The 19,997-nt window shown below is 41.5% G+C and overlaps 1 long non-coding RNA gene across 2 annotated transcripts in view; it reads left to right on the top strand.

Annotated features, from left to right (window-relative positions):
• LOC307205116 overlaps nt 1–19,625 on the top strand; it is a 31,684-nt gene extending 12,059 nt beyond the window's left edge. Inside the window, exons 2-3 of one of the 2 annotated variants that reach the window (XR_013833882.1) lie at nt 10,062–10,218; nt 19,435–19,625. This is a non-coding gene — a long non-coding RNA (uncharacterized lncRNA). Of the gene's footprint in view, nt 1–10,061; nt 10,231–19,434 lie in introns of both variants that reach the window. The other variant, XR_013833883.1, reaches the window with a different exon arrangement.
• The last annotated feature ends 372 nt before the right edge of the window (nt 19,626–19,997 follow it).

Genomic DNA, 19,997 nt, shown 5'->3' with positions numbered 1-19,997 from the left:
ACTACCAGCTTCAAAAGCTCAAACATCTCTCATATGGAGCTACTTTTAAACCACATCAGATCTACCTACCTGCAGTAACCAACAGTGGACTTCCATGGTCTCAGGTGGGATTCTTTTCTAGCACAGCTACCTGAGGTCCTTTTAAGCTGGAGATTGAACATGGAGTTTTCTGTATGCAAAATGTGCTTTCCACCATTGTGCTGAAGTCCCTCCTATGAGATAGAAAAATACTCATCCTCAAATAAAGATGAGTAGGTGTGGAGGATTCCCTGGTCCTGAATGTGGAGGATTCCCTGGTCCTGAACGGGGTAACTGTGCTCCTGAAGGACCAGGTGCGCAGCCTGGGAGTCATTTTGGACTCACAACTGTCCATGGAGGCACAAGTCAAATCCGTGTCCAGGGCAGCTGTTTACCAGCTCCATCTGGTACGCAGGCTGAGACCCTATCTGCCTGCGGACTGCCTTGCCAGAGTGGTGCATGCTCTGGTTATCTCCCGCTTGGACTACTGCAATGCACTCTATGTGGGGCTACCTTTGAAGGTGACCTGGAAACTACAACTAATCCAGAACGTGGCAGCCAGACTGGTGACTGGGAGCGGCTGCCAAGACCATATAACACCGGTCTTGAAAGACCTACATTGGCTCCCAGTACGTTTCCGAGCACAATTCAGTGTTGGTGCTGACCTTTAAAGCCCTAAACGGCCTCGGTCCAGTATATCTGAAGGAGCGTCTCCACCCCCATCGTTTTACCCGGACACTGAGGTCCTGCACTGAGGGTCTTCTGGTGGTTCCCTCACTGCAAGAAGCCAAGTTACAGGGAACCAGGCAGAGGGCCTTCTCGGTAGTGGCACCCGCTCTGTGGAATGCCCTCCCACCAGATGTCAAAGAGAACAACTACCAGACTTTTAGAAGACATCTGAAGGCAGCCCTGTTTAGAGAAGCATTTAATGTTTGATGTATTACAGTATTTTAATATTTTTTTGGAAGCCGCCCAGAGAGGCTGGGGAAGCCCAGCCAGATGGGTGGGGTATAAATAAATTATTATTATTATTATTATTATTATTATTATTATTATTATTACTAATTCACTGGCACTTCTTATAATGCCCAGTGCTGTTCCCAGTTTTACTACTCCACTAACTCAATTCCTCAGTGCAAATCTAAATACAAATGGTGTTTCTCAGCAAGCAAAAGAGAGAGAAAGTTGTACTTTGCAGCTGGTTAGCAACTTGGAGGGAGAGGGGCAAAGGCAATTACGTTCAATTATGGGGGGACTCACCTAATGGTGGCTGGTGGCCATTAGGACTGGTAGGGCAGTTTGCTGGAAGATCAACAGTTGGTGGTGCCAGGGCCAATAGCAGTGAACTCTACTGTTGTCCTCATCTTCCCAGCTGCGTTCTGCAAGCATGACTGAGGAATCATAGAATCATAGAATTGTAGAGTTGGAAGGGACTCCTAGAGTCATCTAGTCCAATCTCTTGCAATGCAGGAATCTTTCACTCAACATTGAGCTTGAACCCATGGCCCTGGTATTAAGTGTCTCGTGCTCTGCCAACTGAGTTATCCCAACTCCTAATCTGCCACTCTAGCCACAACACATACTGTCTCTGCTTCTTGCTACTAAAGGAAATGAGGATCTGAAAACAATATTTACCTTGGGAAAGCTTAATGCCATGCAGCTGATTACAATAAATGTCTTATTCAGGGGAGGGGGGGTAACAGAGACACCAGTATTATGGACCATGATGCTAAGATAATTGGAAGGAAATAGATTTAGCACTAGCTCAATCCTCTTTAACATCATTTAATTGCCATTAATTGCATGCAACAGCACTGTAAATTGATACATGATCAGTGAACAAACAGCACTGATTCTGTTTGCTTCTTGAGTGAGAGTGCTTGATGGCACTAAAGCAGCTCCCATAACATAGATGGGAGAGATCAAATATCCATGCAGGGTAATGTGGCCTGTTTTCCCCACTCCACCCCATAGGGCCCACTCTCACATCAGATTTCAGCATTGGGAGATATTGGAAGATCTCAAAACAATTTGCAAATAATCAATATAGATATGGAGTTCAGTAAGCAAACCGTAATGGACATGCTCTTCTTCTGAAAATGGGCAGATGATATTCTTGCATTTCCCCAGGTTTGTCCGCACAGCTGTCAGGGGTGGATGCAGCATCACATCAACATCTGGAAGATGTATCTTCATACCAGGCGCCTGGCCCCTGAGGTCAGTTGCTAGCCCATTACTTCTTGACAAAGTACTTCTTCAAATACCTCGGAGTTATGTGATGGATTTTGTTCCTGCAAGATGCCATGATTACAGCTGTGCATTGGATTTATCCAAAACCCAAACAGACCAGGGAGTGGATAGACTTAATGGTTGTTGTGGTCGCTGCCATGTCCAAAGTCCTGCCTATCACACTGGCCAGGACAAAAAGGCAGGCAGATTACTGTGTTAGCCTGAAAAGGTCTTGGCACCATCATGAGATGGCAATGAGACCAGCTGGGGATCCAGCAGATCCCAGGCTGTTTCAAGCCCCTCCTTGCCTGTGGAAGACACTGTTTGGTGGTTTTATGCAAGCTGCCACCCACAGAGATCCTGCCAGTAGCACTTGTGGCTGCATGTTAAGCTGGTGGAATGGAGAGTTCTGTGCTGGCAGAACTCTGCCCAGTCTAACCCACCCATCCCAGTATGGCTCAAAGGTATTATTATTTGTTAAGCATTTATTTTTCACCTTTTCCTCCAAGCTGCTCAAGGCAGTATACATAGTTCTTCTCCTCATTTAATCCCCACATCCACCCCGCAAGGTAGGTTAGGCTGGGACGCAGTGATTGGCCCAGGGTCACCCAGTGAGCTTCATGGCCAGGTGGGGATTTGAACTCTGCTCTCCCTGGTCCTACTCTGACACTCTAACCACTGCACCACACTGGCTCACACTTGGATTGCAGCCAAGGAAGAAACCCTTTAACCCAGGGGTGGTGAACCAGCCACATCCCAATTGGCTCTAGTAAGTTATTTATGATGCTCTTTTCACAAGTATGAAAAATCTCCAGACAAAAGCCTTGTGGCACCCCATTACTCTTGTTTTTCAGGGTAGCAACTCACTTGATTAGAAAAGGGAACAAACCTTCCAGGGCTGGGTGGAAATGAAGAATGCAGGAGGAAAACCAAACCAAAGAAAAAAGAATTTTTTGTTTCTATATATACACACATGCATACGTAGCAGGCAGGGAGATGGCAACAACTTGGAAGTAGAAAATTATGTCAAGCAGATCCGACAGACAGGAGCTACAGAGAGCAACAACTACAATGGTCTACCACTATTTTATTGCAATGCAAGCCATTAAGAAAATATATAAGATCTACATGAGGTTTCTTCCCTGTCCCCAGAGTTCCTGGTCCACCACCATATCCTGACCCAAAAAGATATGGGTCAATATTTCAATATTTCTTTTTTTTTTTTTTAATAATTTTTATTAACTGGCCAATCACATCAAATTAAATCACATCATATAAATTCCGAATTACAAAGCCAAATTTTTAAATTTTGTTGGGGGAACCCATACTTCAAGATCCAAAGGGGAATTCAGATCATCTTCTTATTACTGCGTTAATGTCCAAATCAGTCCCAATCAGTCCAAACAAAGTTCATAATTCTATCCAGTCTTATCTTGGTGTTGCCACATCATATCTTGTTCGTATAATTTCTCTTTTTCCTTTACGATCTCTTCTGTTAGTCTCCTTAAGCCGATAGCAAGTGTAATAATCCTGTGTGGATTTCCCGTTCCTCCACTAAGTCCAGATGGTTTCCATATATCTCCTTCGTAGATAACATCACTTTATCCATCGTAAATTTTGGCATTTGTCGCTCTTAAGTCCCACCGAGGAGTTGATTCACGATATGTAAACAACTCTATTTCTCTCTTTCTCCTCCCAGACCCAAGAGCTCCCACAATGCCTCACAAAATGGCGAACGGCATTTTTTCCTGACTGCGTCACTCCAAAACTCTTAGCTTTCCAGCTTCATCTTGAAACATTGCTTTGGATCGAAAGTTTATCTCCACACAGCCTTAAATCCACAGCTTAAGTCCTTAATTTCTGACTCATTAGGGGAGGGGGATTCTTGTTAAATCACATAAAAAGGTAGAGGCAGGTTTTCCCCCCCCCTCCCCCCTCAGTCATTACCGTATCTTGACGTTCTTCTCGTATTTTATTGTTGTCTTGTTATCAGAGATCTCTTCTGTCAGCAGTATTTACTCCCCTTTTTCCTTGATGTATGTGCAATTAATCATGTCCAAATTATTTCTTTTAAAGATCATTGCAACCAGCGGCGCGAATCGGGGACGGCGTCGAGGAGTGCCGAAAATCCCACAGGAGGGCTTTGTGCCTAGTGCCCCCACCCCCACAAATTCGGGGGTGGTATAGGGCACAGCAGGCAAGGGCCGTCCCCCCCATAATCCTGGGGGGGTTAAGGAGGCTAATTACCCCCATCATAGCCTCCAAATTACCTCGTGTGGGTCGGAGAGATGTTATTGTCAGCCATCTTCCGATGCGCCACCTAGTGGCCCCCGCAATATTTCAATATTTCATTCATGAGGCTCACATTTTGAAAAAGAATAATAATCAGAGTTGCACTGGTGAACTGATGAATTGGTTTGGCTGCTATTCTCCCAGTGATTGATTGGGATTGTAGAGACACCAGAAGCTGCCTGATACTGAGTTGGACTAATAGTCCATCTAGCTCAATGCTGTCTGCTCTCCAAGGTTATCCCAAGGTTATTCCCAGACAGGGAACCCGCTCAGCCCTAACTGGGGATGCCAAAGATTGTAACTGTTGGGAAACTGTGTACGTGCAGCTACTCACACAGAGGCAATTAAGGTTTGTCAGACAACCAAAAGGTCATGTGAAGGAGTAAGTCTGCCTGGTGATAACAGAAGCATGGAGGCAGCTCCCTGATTGGTCAAGCTCTCTCAAGGGAGTGATAATTAATGGCCTACTAACTGGAATGTGTTAGTTCAGAGGTTCAGAGTTCTGTGTGTCAGTGTACGAGTTGTGAGTCGTGTATGAGAGAGCTAGCTAAAGATCCGTGTTCTGTTCCTGTAAATAGTCCACTGCATATAATAAACACCTAACTACAAGTTCCTGGTTCCTTCTTCGTCTATCCTGTCTGCAGCCAAGTCGCCAATTGATTCTGTGGATTCTGTGTTTACTCTGCTAGGTCTGGCTAAGGTCCTGCAACTAGTCAGAAAGTTGCGAAACACCAAATAGGTTTTGCCAATAGTAACTACATGAAGCTGCTCTGCCACTGAGCTATAACCCTGCCCCTAAGTGCAGGAACACAAGAAACCACCTGATACTGAACCAGACCATTAGTTCATCTAGCTCAGTGTTGTCTATAATGTCTGGCAGTGGCTTTCCAGCCCTTCAGAAAAGAAGTCTTTCTGAAGAGACGCAAGGGATTGAATCTGGGACCTTTTTCATGCAAGGCAGACGCTGTTCCACTGAGCTGCAGTCTTTCCCCAGGTTTTCTCTTCTAGATGCTGTGGAGGAGGGCAGATGCACATTTAAGCCTTCCTTCCTTCTATGAAACATTTTGGGTTCATATGCAGCCACCCATTAGGAGATGAGTAGGAATTTTGGGGTAGGTTTCCATGCCGAGTAGAATTTAGTTGGATACAACCCTTACTTTGTATGGATCTTGAGCTCCATGGAGGAAGGCCAGACTGTCAGTGATATAAACTAATAAAAGCTAAAGTTTAACAATCTCCTACTGAAACAGCTATGGGTTTGCGTGATCTGCTTGCAAGGGGAAGCTCTCCAGAAGGTCAAACTATCAAAATTTATTAAAATTTGAAAAGCTGTTGAGACATTCTGCTTGGTTCTAGTGGCACAGTTTAATGTAAGCTTCTCCAGTCAAAGGAGCTATGGGCTTGCATGTTCTGCTGGCATGCTATAGCTGTCGAGCACTCAGAACTATGAAAAAATGATTATCATTTGCAAATCAGTGGAGGTTTTGCTAGGTACTTGCTTGGTTCTAGCAGCTGAGGTTTCATAGCAAGACATGTTTTAAGTGCTTCCGGAGAAGCAGTCGGGTATAATCCCTTAAATTCTACTTTTTAGAGTAGACTTTTTTAGTGACTGGGAGTGGCCACCGGGACTACATAACACCGGTTCTGAGAGATCTGCATTGGCTCCCAGTACATTTCCGAGCACAATTCAAAGTGTTGGTGCTGACCTTTAAAGCCCTAAACGGCCTCGGTCCTGTATACCTGAAGGAGCGTCCCCACCCCCATCGTTCAGCCCGGACACTGAGATCCAGCGCCGAGGGCCTTCTGGCGGTTCCCTCATTGTGAGAAGTGAGGTTACAGGGAACCAGACAGAGGGTCTTCTCAGTAGTGGCGCCCGCCCTGTGGAACGCCCTCCCTTCAGATGTGAAGGAAATAAGCAGCTATCTTCTCTTTAAAAGACATCTGAAGGCAGCCCTGTTTAGGGAAGTTTTTAATATTTAATGCTGTATTGTTTTTAACACTTGATTGGAAGCCGCCCAGAATGGCTGGGGAAACTCAGCCAGATGGGCGGGGTGTAAATAATAATAATAATAATAATAATAATAATAATAATAATAATAATTACCTTCTCAATAGGTTGCAAGGGGTGGCTATCTAATTATGTGTAGTTTTGTTGTTGTTGTTGTTGTGTTCCTTCAAGGAGCTCAAAGTGGCATGTACAGTTCTCCTCCTAACCATTTAAATTTCTAAAAAAACCCCTGTGAGGCAGTGCCTGACCCAGGCCACCCAGTGAGCTTCATGGCCATGTGGGGATTTGAACCCTGGTCTCCCAGGTCCTACCCTGACACTACACTTTACTGTCTCCCCATGGCAGCCACTTTGTGTTATGTCAACTGCCTCCCATTAGCAGCTATTTTGTGACTGGTACCCCGGCCACCTCTTAAAATTACGAATGTGTGGAAATGACTGGCAGAATCAGAGACCAAGGAGAAGAGTCAGTGGAAGAAGATTGGAAGAAATTTAAAGTTTATTTACAGATACATTGTAAAATTAAGGAATGTTAGAAGGATGGTGGAATGAAGTTATGTGGCTTTAGCAGAAATGTTATAAAGGATTAAGTAATAATGGATTTTTAATTGGTGAAAGAAGAGAGTGTAAAATTACAGTATGGTAAGATAAATTATTAGGATAAAAACAAAGATGGAAAGGATTTGCTGAAATATCTAATTGAACTAGAATACAAAAAAGGGAGGTGTGAGGAGGTCAAGGAAACAAGCAGATGAAAAATAAGTTATGGGAAGGTTTGATTTGTTTTTTGTTCGTATTTTTCTGTGCTGTTTTTTTCTTTTTTTGTCTGTTTGTATCTATTGTGATGTATTGCTTTGTTTTTTCTTGCTTAATTTAGTGGGTTTTTTTTGTAACCTTTAAAACTGGAATAAATATTATTTAAAAAATAAAAATAAAATAAAATTACGAATGTGCTCACTGGCCATAAAGTTTGGTCACCTCTGGCCTGTGACATCTATTCCATTGACTTCAGCTATTGCTACCACACCTGTATTTACGAAGCCAACGAGTTCCAAGCTTTGTTCTCCCTGCTCCCCTTTATATTGATGAGCAAGCACCAGAAATAGCAAAGAACAGCTTTGCTTTTAGAAACTTGAATGTGTGCGTGCGTACGCGTGTTGCTCATTCCCAGGCAAATATTGTCTCTTGCTACTCACAGAGTTGCAACTGAGCAGCTGGTCCAACTCCCTTGATGAAAAAAAACAAAAACCACAACCCAGCTTTCAAAGACTAATACGGTTAGGCAACCAAAGGGCTCCAAACATCCTTTTGCCTGGGAAAAAAAAAACATCTATTGATTGCAGCACATTTGAATTTCAGATTGCCAAATGCCTCCATTTTTCAAGTAGTTCCTGTTTGATGTTCAAGGTCAGGAAAGTCAATTGAAACTTAATTCTCTTCTTCATTGATTTATAGCAGCGCTGACTTTAAGTACCTGATTCAGGATGGATTCAATTGTTTAGCACTGAAAACAAATGGAGAGAGCTATTTTTCTGAGGGTTTTGCCTTGAATAATGGCTCAATGTGTTTTATCATATTACACTGCCATATTTTAATAGAAAGTATTATTCACTCTTGTTTCCTCCCCTGGCATGCTCATATGTTACCAGAAAGCATGACTTCTTAGCAAGACAAAAAAGGTGAAAGGGCTTAGCCTTAAAGCTGTCCATGTTCATGTGCTCAGTTAATAACTACAATTTCCTATTGCCAGCACATTGTCACTATTGAAAGCCTAGCATTAAATGTTCCATTTCTGCGCAGCTTGCAGCAGAAATGCCCAAACAAAGATTTTGGGATGTTGTTGGAGTTATTGTTATTGATTAATGTATATACCACTTAATGTCAAAACAGGCTTTTACGTAGATGGCAAGTATAAAAACCAGTAACACACACCCAAACCTATTTGTGTCCCTTTCTCCTTTTCTGCTCTTTTAAATGCTGTGGCACCCATTTTGCCACACTCCACAACCACCAGTTTTTGTTCAGTCACATACCCCATGCCAGATATTTTGCATTATGCCACACACATCACAGCAGTCATTTTGTGGCTACGGCACATTCTCAAAATTCCAAATGTGCCTACTGGCCTCGACAGTTGGTGGCCTCTGGCATATAGAATGACTATCTGAAGGCCACACAGATCAAAACCTTCTGAATCACAAGCTATCAGCACATCTTATAGTAATGAACTGTTTCCCTAAGTTAGCTTTGCTCTGTATACAAAAAAAAATAATATCCCTTTTCTATAAACATTGTATTCTCACAACATTTTAACCAGTGCTATTTTTCTAGAAAAAGAGGTTCAGAAATCACCAGGAACACCTCCCTTGTTCTCTTATAATGGCAATGGCACCCACCTGAGAGGTGCCAGAACTGAGTTCCAGTGAGTTCAGGCTGAAAAACACACACCCTGGTTTTAACCTTTTCATGTCAAAGCTACAAGCTACAAGTCTGTTCTCTTGAGCAGAAAAACAAGCATGTTTGAAGACAATTGTTTAGGCAAAAGAGCCAGAACCTTTATTTAAGGGAGGGCTGGATGATACTGAGCAGATGGACCAATAGACTGAGAATAAAGGGAGATTCAATAAGAAACTCCCTGGCAATTTTAGTCCCAGATCTTATCAATTTTGCATGGAGAATTTCCGCACCAGCTGCAAAAGCCGGTCCAGGACCGTCAAGAGGCAGACAGTATTCACAGCACTGATCAGTTAACAGCCTGCCCTGAAGTTTTCTATGGGTCCCAAGGAAGGATGCACATAGTTCCTACCTCAGAAAATGTTGATCATCTTATCAAAACTTCTGGCTGCCCTTCAAAGACATGTGACAATGTCCCTGAGCACCTTGAAATTTTGCTTATGGCAAAATGTGGGGGTAACTCTAAGGTATGGTAGGCATACCACATCCAGGACTCACCCAGCTCTGAGGGCCTTCTGGCAGTTCCCTCACTGCGAGAAGTGAGGTTACAGGGAACCAGACAGAGGGCCTTCTCGGTAGTGGCGCCCCCCTGTGGAACGCCCTCCCATCAGACCTCCACCTGCTGCTGCTGCTTCCTCCTGATCAGTTTGGGGCCGCCATACCATCCCAGATTCTGATTGAGTCAACGGGCTGATGACACCTGCTTCGGTAAACTACACTTTTGCCTGTGATCCCATCCCTTTCAACTGCTAGACAGCCTTTTTATTTGTAGGCTAACAAAACATATCAGTCTTATGAACTGTTTCCATCCTCCCTGCTTTGTGTTTCCTAATAAGTTGTCAGGGATGATCAGCCTGACGCACCGGAATGCTTGTTCTTCGCCACGCCAATTCCCTTTTGAGAACAGCTTTGATCCAGGTAAAATGTTGAAGGCTCTGCTTCGTATATTTCAAAAGCTGTTTGCCTTTGTGTTTGGTTACTTTCCCCAAGTAGCTGTCCAAACGTATATTTCAGAACACCGAAAGGGTAAGGAAGTAATCTGTCTGGTTTATAACACACAGGGCATTCATTCTTTACATCCACATTTGCTGGTGATCACTTCAATGCCACTATTTTGAAAGAGAGAGCAGCTTTCTTTAGGCTGCTGAAACTGACAGCCAGAAGTATTCTAAAGAGAATTGGAATTTGCCAATTACGTAGATCACACGTAACCCACAGGTAAGCCCACAGGTAAGAGGGTCTTTGGTTCTTTCAAATTCTATCATTCTTTTATTTATTCATTTTCAATGTCCATGGGGATGTTATTAATCAAAACATCTGCAGTTTGGTTGCAATAAATTGGCATTTGAATGAAACAAGGACCACATTTGACACTAGGCCTAAAGTCTCCCGCCCCTGAGTGTGTGTGTGTAAAGAAAGAAAGAAAGAAAGAAAGAAAGAAAGAAAGAAAGAAAGAAAGAAAGAAAGAAAACAAAAGTTGACTAGTTTGGTGAAGTATTTAAGATCATTAGGAAAACCAAATTACACATTGTACTGTGAAAAGGGAGTCCTGTGTGTCTGTTGCATATAAGAGAAATCCCACCAACATCCTCTTTTAGGGTCCTCCAAACCTTTGGCAACATATGATTTATGAGAGTGGTTCCCTCTCCACAGCTAATGCTAAACTTCACATATTTTTTTACCAAAGCAAAAGTCATAAATACGGTAAAGTTTTCCATTTTGGGAAAACTGATGTTTGGGCAGTCACCAGCATCTATGTCAAGAGTTCCTGAGATCTGAAACCTTTCAATTGACCATCCCATAGGTTTAGTAAACAAAGCTCCAGTGCAGTTCTGCCATTACAATGGAGCTATGAGATTCCAAGTGTTAGTCTGTTAATGTATCTCATGTATCTCACCCCATAAGTACATACACCTGCAGATAGGCTGGAGGCTCAAGAGCTGTCATGCTGAGGCTCTCACCCATGGTTAGGAAACTACTGGGCAAGCCAAGCTTGGTAGAGAGGGTGCTCGTGATGTGCTATTATTCAGAGACATGAACGAATATATGCCACCATCCCTACATGACTTGTGACATGCCCTCTGTGTCACTGATTGACTCAATTTAGCTTTAACAGTAATATGTTAAACCAAACCATTGAATGAATACCAAGTGTTCCATATTGCTTTTGAAGATGTGATAAAGGTTCAACCTTGGATGGTTTTGATTGCTCAGTCCTATAGCCTTGCAGACTCTGTCCTCTTTCTTCAGTGCAGGGGCAGGAAACTTGTGACCCTCCAAATTTTACTGGACTGCTGCTCCCGTCAATTCTGACTGCTGGCCATGCTGGCTGGGGTTAATGGGGATTGGAGTCTAGAATCTGTCGTAGTTATACTCAGGGCCAGATTTAGGTTTGATGAGGCCCTAAGCTACTGAAGGTAATGGGCCCTTTATATGTCCAGCTGTCCTTTGTCAACAACAAATTGTCACTGTTTTTTGTGTTGAATATATTATATATGGTAATTTATAGGCCTAATAGATATCTAAAGCCATTTGCCACTGTTGCTGTATGTAGGTTTTATTTGTTTTTTTTCTTATATTTTGGAAATGTACATCCAGGGGTTTTTTTCCTTTAAATTTTTTTGGGGGGCCCCCACAGAGTGGGGCCCTAAGCTATAGCTTATTTAGCTTATACGTAAATCCGGCACTGGTTATACTTTACAGAGATGTGCAGAAGTTGCCCCAAATCATTTGACCCTTTTAAATAGTCTTCTTTCCCTCCTAGAAAAATCACTCATGCAACACTTGCCTTTAAAGTTTAAAAGTAGCATATGGCTTTTACTTGCTGTACTTGCTCTTGTAGATTGAATGTACAAGAGAAGTAGGTGATACTTATGTTACTGGAACATATTTACATGAATTTATGTCTGAGACTAGCTAATATTTACAGACTGGCTCTGAGGCAGGCAGCAGCATAGTACAGCACACTTACTGCTCTCGCAGTTAAAACACGCACAAAAATTGATAACTGAACTAACTGCAAAAAACCCACACCCCTGCATCAGTATGTGACATCACAAGATTCTATGCTACAGCATTAACCCTTTGCGTAGTATTTTGGATGCTCCATTCCCACAGAATCATCACAGATTAATAATAATAATAATCTGGCTGAGTTTCCCCCAGCCACTCTGGGCGGCTTCCAATCAAGTGTTAAAAACAACATAGCATTAAATATTAAAAACTTCCCTAAACAGGGCTGCCTTCAGATGTCTTTTAAAAAGAAGATAGCTGCTTATTTCCTTCACATCTGAAGGGAGGGCGTTCCACAGGGCGGGCGCCACTTCCGAGAAGGCCCTCTGTCTGGTTCTCTGTAACCTCACTTCTCGCAATGAGGGAACCGGCAGAAGGCCCTCAGCGCTGGATCTCAGTGTCCGGGCTCAACGATGGGGGTGGAGACGCTCCTTCAGGTATACAGATTTCCTATAACTGCTACATGTACCACTAACACAGATGTGTAGAAAAGACATGACAGAATGGAAAGAATAGAGAGCTGCAACCAAGTGCACACATAGCTGAACAGAATTCAGTGGAAGAATCCTGATACATCCAGGGAGATATTTCAATATGGAGAAGTGTCCCTTTTGTTGACTCCGTGTTCCAGTGTTATGAAAGTGGGCAAATAAATGACTAATTGCTATACAGGGTACCTTGGTTTGCAACCGCTTTGGATTACAACCATTTTGGATTACAACCACGTCAAACCCAGAAGTGTGTGGCCCTTTTTTTGGATTACAACCAATTTTGGGGGGGAGGCCCTATTGGCAAAAGCATACCTTGGGTTACAACCTGTTTTGGTTTACAATCGGACCTCCGGAATGGATTACGGTTGCAAACCAAGGTACCACTGTACAGGCATTCACTGAACAGTCAGAAACTTCTGGGTGCAACTATCCCACGTGGTGAAGAACTGAACTTCAGGAGACAGCTGATTAGTGAAGTACCTTTAGGCCACAGATTGGCTCTGCCCACCAAGACTAGCCATTGTCTCCTGGACAGAAAGGAGTGTAAGAGACCTTCCTGTTCCACTTGAGCTTCAGTTCATGATCAGCTGCTCCTGATGTTCCATACATGTTTTGTTTTTTAAAAATAATATTTATTAAGATTTCAAAAAAGTTACAATAATAAAAAAGAAAAGAAAAAGAAGAGAAAAATACAAAACTCAAAAAGATAAAAAACAATTAAAAACAAATCAACGTTTCCATATCTTAACTTTCATTTACTTGTTTCCCTGACCTCCTTGCACCTCCCTTTTTTGTATTCTAGTTCAATTAATTATTTCAGCAAATCCTTTCCATTTTTGCTTTTATCATAATAATTTATCTTAATATATTATAACTTTACATTCTCACCTATTAACAATCCATTTTTACATACTCCTTTGTAACATTACTGCTAAAACCACATAACTTCATTCCAGCCTCCTTCTAACATTCCTTAATTTTACAATGTTTCTGTAGATAGTCTTTAAATTTCTTCCAATCTTCTTCTACCGACTCTTCTCCCAGGTCTCGGATTCTGCCAGTCATTTCCGCCAGTTCCATGGACTCCATCACCTTCATCTGCCATTCTTCCCGGGTGGGTAGATCTTGTGTCTTCCAATACTTTGCGATGAGTATTCTTGCTGCTGTTGTGGCATACATAAAAAAAGTTCTATCCTTCTTTGACACCAATTGGCCGACCATGCCCAGAAGAAAGGCCTCTGGTTTCTTAAGGAAGGTATATTTAAATACCTTTTTCATTTCATTATAAATCATCTCCCAGAAAGCCTTAATCCTTGGGCACGTCCACCAAAGGTGAAAGAATGTACCTTCAGTCTCTTTACATTTCCACTGATGTTCCATACATGTTAAACCTGGACCTGTGTCATGTAAAATACTGGCTTATGAGAGCATCACTATGTACTGCCATTGCTGTGCTAATTCCCCCCAAGTCACTGCCTAATTCAAAAAGCATATGAATTAGCTTAATTGCAAAATGGTGCCAATGAATACACGACTCAAAAACCCTCCCCCCAGTACATATCATTGTTATTCCATGCACCCACAAATTCTCTGCTTGTGACCATTTCCTTGAGGGCTGTCCGTGCTGGAATAATTGATGACAATATTTATCATAATAATAAGGTTGAGGAGATGGAGCATCAGTCGCTTGGTAAATTTATTTGCCACTGCCCAGGAATGAATGCTTGATTGAAAGTTCTTTCTAAATATCAACTGACGCAGAGCTGGCTACTGGTCATCAAACACAGAGACATAATTGGAGAAAGAAGTGGAGGCAAAAGGTTTATTAAATCAACACTTCCCTTGATTAGAGCCAGTGATTACGTAGAGTCAGGGACACACTCCTTCTCGGATGCTAAAAACATTTTTCTACCTTTTTTCCTTTTTTTTTTTTTAGTTCATTAGTTAGGAGGTCTCTGACTATACAGTGTTGTTTCATATACACAAGCCAACTAGATTGGTGGTTGACTGGTCTTTGGATAATATCCTCTCCCACACTGGCCTTCAACTAGTGGGTTGGGACCTACTAATGGGCTGTGGCCTGATCCAAAGTGGGTCAGAACAAGAGCATTGCCACAATGCAAATATATAGTAAATATTAACAAATGGGTCCAACAACACATGTTTGGATTATTTTATATATATATATATATATATATTTATTAAAAATTTTAAACATAATTGCAGAAATAAAAAACAATGAAACATATATCATAACATATTTTCTTAGCTTCATTGGACTCCCTCACGTCTCCCGCTCCCACTTGCATCATTGTCAATTCTTACCCGCAATTTATCATCTTGTTTACATTCTTGTATCCCATTCATTTAAAATATAATCTAATAATTCTCCCAAAGGTTTATATTTTTTCCTCAATCTCACTTGTCATCCTAATTCCATCTAGTTTAGTGGTGCTCAATTATTTATGATCTAGCATCCTTCTTAACATTCAACCAAATTACAATGCTTTTTTAAATAAATCTTAAATTTCTTCCAGTCTTCTTCAACTTTCTCTTCTCCCAGGTCTCGGATTCTGCCGGTCATCTCGGCTAGTTCCATATAGTCTATCAGCTGCATCTGCCACTCTTCCAGTGTGGGTAGATCTTGGGTTTTCCAGTGCTTAGCGATAAGTATCCTTGCTGCTGTTGTTGCATACATAAAAAATGTTCGGTCCTTTCTTAACACCTTCTGGCCGACAATACCCAAAAGGAAGGCCTCTGGTTTCTTAGTGAAGGTATACTTAAATACCTTTTTCAGCTCATTATATATCATTTCCCAGAAAGCCTTCACTCTAGGGCAAGTCCACCAGAGGTGAAAGAATGTTCCTTCATTTTCTTTACATTTCCAACATTTATTATCAGACAAATGGTATATTTTGGCAAGTTTAACTGGGGTCATGTACCATCTATATATCATTTTCATTACATTTTCCTTCAAAGCATTACATGCAGTGAAGTTCAACCCAATGGTCCACAACCTTTCCCAGTCCTCAAACATAATGTTGTGCCCAATGTCTTGTGCCCACTTTATCATAGCCGATTTAACCATTTCATTTTGTGTATTCCATTTTAACAGCAAGTTATACATTCTTGAAAGTACCTTAGTCTTAGGCTCTAACAGTTCTGTTTCCAACTTCGATTTCTCCACCTGGAACCCTAACTTTTTGTCATTTTTAAAGACTTCTTTAATCTGAGCGTAGTGTAACCAGTCTCACACTTTATCCTTCATTTTCTCCAAACTCTGCAATTTCCAATTGTCTCCATCTTTTTCTAGTATTTCCCAATATTTTGGCCATTTGGCCTCCATATTGGGTCTTTTTCGGGCCTTAGCTTCCAGCGGTGAAAGCCACCTTGGAGTTTTATTTTCCAATAAGTCTTTATATTTTGTCCAGACATTAAACACTGCTTTTCTGACAATATGATTCTTAAAGGCCTTATTGATCTTAACCTTGTCTTACCATAAGTATGCATGCCAACCAAAAGCATTGTTAAAACCTTCCAGATCCAGAATGTCAGTGTCCTCGAGAAGTAGCCAGTCTTTTAGCCAGCAGAAAGCTGCGGCCTCATAGTACAACTTTAGGTCTGGCAGGGCAAAGCCCCCTCTTTCTTTCGCATCAGTTAATATCTTAAACTTAATTCTGGGCTTTTTGCCCTGCCAGACAAACTTAGAGATGTCTCTCTGCCACTTCCGGAAGCACTCCGTCTTGTCCACAATCTGTAGTGTTTGAAACAAAAACAACATTTTTGGCAATACATTCATCTTAATAGCAGCAATTCGGCCTAACAAAGAAAGTTTCAATTTTGTCCGACTGTCTAAGTCTCTTTTAATTTCAGACCAACATTTTTCATAGTTATCCTTAAAAAGACTCAGATTTTTTGCTGTTATGTTTACCCCTAGGTACTTTACTTTTTTAACCACAGTTAGTTCTGTCTCTCTCTGAAACCGTTCTGACTCTGTATCTGTCAATTTTTTTCCCAGCACCTTAGTTTTCTGTTTGTTTAATTTAAATCCCGCCACCCGACCAAAGCCTTGAATCAATTGTAACACTCTTTTCGTACTAGATTCTGGCTCCTGCAGGGTCAAAACTAGGTCATCTGCAAAAGCTTTAAGTTTGTATTGTTTCGCTCCGACCTGGATTCCTTCCACCAACCGGTCCCCTCTGATCATATTCAAGAGCACCTCCAGAACCGAAATAAACAGCAGAGGGGAAATGGGGCAGCCTTGTCGTGTTCCTTTTTCAATTTTAAACTCTTCTGTAACCACATTGTTAACTATCAATTTAGCTTTTTGTTCTGAATATATTGCATCAATCCCATTCTCAAAACCCCGTCCCACTCCCATTTCTTTTAAATTTCCCTTCATAAATTTCCAAGAGATATTGTCAAAGGCCTTCTCCGCATCTATAAAAATTAACACTGCTTTTGTATTTATGTCTGTTTGCAAAAGTTCCAAAATGTCAATGATATTCCTTGTGTTAGCAAACAGGTGTCTACCTGGGAGAAAGCCTGCCTGGTCTTTATGAATTACTTCATTTAATACTTTTTTGAGCCTACTTGCCAAAACGTCTGCAAATATTTTGTAATCCACATTTAAAAGGGAGATGGGACGATAGTTCTTAAGTTGTGTCTTTTCGGCTTCTGATTTTGGTATCAATGTGATAAAAGCTTCTTTCCACGATTCCGGCGCCTTCTTCCCCTAACACATGTTTGGATTAAAAGGGTCTCCTGGGTCTGAAAAGGTTTAAGTTACCTGCTCTACTGCACATGAAGGTAGCAGAGTAGTTACTGCAGGAGGCGGGGACAGGTCATGTGACGCAACATCTCTGCCTCATGAGACCAGGGCCCTGCAGGATCTGATTTCTTTCCGCAGGGCCTGTAAGACAGAGTTGTTCTGCCTGGCCTTTGGCTTGGAGCCAATTTGATTCCCTCCCTCTCTTTCTTTTTTCCTTTCCTTCTCCTCCTGCGATGAGGCTACATTTTAATATTTTAATGTTTCAATATTTTTATGTTGTATTTTAATTTTGTGTTTAAGTTGTAATCATTTAACTTGTTTTTATTATTGCTTGTAAGCCGCTCTGAGCCCGGCCTTGGCTGGGGAGGGTGGGATATAAATAAAAAATATTATTATTATTATTATTATTATTATTATTATTATTATTATTATCCTCCAACAGTTGGGCATGACCATGAGGCTCAGGTTTCAGAGGGCTGCCACTATTCCCCCTTAGCATCTGCCACCCGAAGCAATGGCCTTTCACTGCCTAATGCTTTAGCAGTTGTTTCCAGGAGGCATTTCAGACACACAAGCAGCCTTGCTTCTCATTTGGCACTGACAGTGCGAACCTACTCAGAAGTGTGCATTACTGGGTCCTACTCTCAGGCATGTGTATACATTCTTTTCTATGAACATAATATGTATCATGTAACTAGAATTTACAAATATGGCTCATAAATCTGGAAATAAACATGGACTGGAAAGGTGCAGTTTGAATGTTGAGTGCTTAGGCTGGGCACTTGAGCCTCATTAAATTTTTCTAATGATAGGTGTACACAGGCTCTGTGTACCTTTGAATGGATGTGTGGATACACACAGGTAATCCATATTCCACCCCCACCCCAAAAAGACAGATTCTTCAGTTGTGTATATCAGGCAAATTGTACAAATGCATATTTTCTCCAGTTGGGCATCTGTTATACACTTGCCATCATTTTGCACAATTTTTCTGGAACTGCTGGTCTTGGGGAGGAGCAGGGAATTTTTCAGGATACTGAAGCTCCATATCAAAATTTACATCCTATTCCGTGTTCCGTACACCTTTTCCAGCATCTGTCCTTCTCTCATCTAGTCATAAGGACTAGAATCTTATACTCTCATGATCCTCAGTTTTTAAGGAGTTTCCCAATAGAGAAATATTTGAATAATGAACTCTGACCAAAATGACTGCATCAGTGGACATGCCCACAACATGTTTCTCAAGGAGGCATTTCCAGCAATACATCTTCAGCATCTCTCTGCATTAGACAGTGCCTTCCTGTAAATAAGTTGTGGGTTTAGCCCTAGTCACAGAGTCAGATGTTTTCTAAGGCAAAAGAGAGTACCATATTTTTTGCTCTATAAGACTCACTTTTTCCCTCCTAAAAAGTAAGGGGAAATGTGTGTGCATCTTATGGAGCGAATGCAGGCTGCGCAGCTATCCCAGAAGCCAGAACAGCAAGAGGGATTGCTGCTTTCGCTGCGCAATGATCCCTCTTGTTGTTCTGGCTTCTAAGAGTCAGTATTTTTTTCTTCTTGTTTTCTCCTCCAAAAACTAGGTGCGTCTTATGGTCTGGTGCGTCTTATAGAGCGAACAATATGGTAAGTGATGGTTGAGTGGTCTGGGCCTTACTCAAACAATGAGAATGCAGGAGAACAACACAAGGAGGTTCTGGAAACTGGTTTCAGGATACCAGTTCATAAATCTTAATTTTTAATTGCTCATTCACATGCCAGAAGAATGCATTCAAACTTTAGGTACCATCTGCACATTTCCAAGGAGATCATAGAAACTCACTTCTAGAATCATTATCTTTTCAGAATTAACTTTCTCAGTTAAACTCAGTATAACCTTGAAAAACTGCCAGTATCTAGTATCTACTACCTGTAAAAGACATCCAACACCTTACCAAGTTACAACATTTGAGGCTTTTTTTTAATAACAATTTTTATTGAGTTTTAGCTGTACAGCAAATATAAAACAAACAATCAATCAATATAAGATAATAGAACAGAGCGTTGAGTGAAGTTACAAAGAATACAGAAAAATGGAAGACCGGGTCTATTCAGGTAAGTATAATGACGAATAATGTTTTGACATCTTGCATTAATCAGTTTGTTTCTTTGCTTCTCTTACAGAATGCTTGGGCCCACCAAGATAGAAAACCACCTAGGAGGCACAAAGACAATAAAACAAAGGACAAGGATAAGCATGTCAAATCAGCCAAATCTATTTGAAAGCCACAGGTGGAGAATGATCATGTTCCTGGGTGTTCACATAGGTTACAAAATCATATTGGTTTGAAATAAAGTTATCATTTTTACTTTGACCTCTTGTGACTCTCAGTTTGTGTACCAATGTTTCTAACAGTGCAATAGCCCACATCTCTGCAGGCCAGTAGTCTACAGTGGCACCTGTCATGTCTCTCAAAAATTTCACAGTGGTAGGTCTAGCAGCATTGAGTACATATCCCATTAATTCTCTATTATATGAAATAGACTCATCTTCCATAAAGAGGTTGAGAAGTGCTAGTTATGTGGAGTATGTGTGAGTATTTAATAATATTAACCAACTGGAATATTACACTGTCTTCTAAAAGACTTGGACTCCTGGGCATGCCCACCACACGTGTAAATATGTGCCCAATGCTTGGCACCCCCTCCAACACCTCGGCTCATGTACAACAAATTACGTGGAGCAA

This window comes from Podarcis cretensis (assembly GCF_951804945.1).
Source record: "Podarcis cretensis genome assembly, chromosome: 16".
NCBI classification, from domain to species: domain Eukaryota; kingdom Metazoa; phylum Chordata; class Lepidosauria; order Squamata; family Lacertidae; genus Podarcis; species Podarcis cretensis.
The sequence above is the reverse complement of the archived record's forward strand: the minus strand, read 5'-3'. Positions and strand labels throughout refer to the sequence as shown.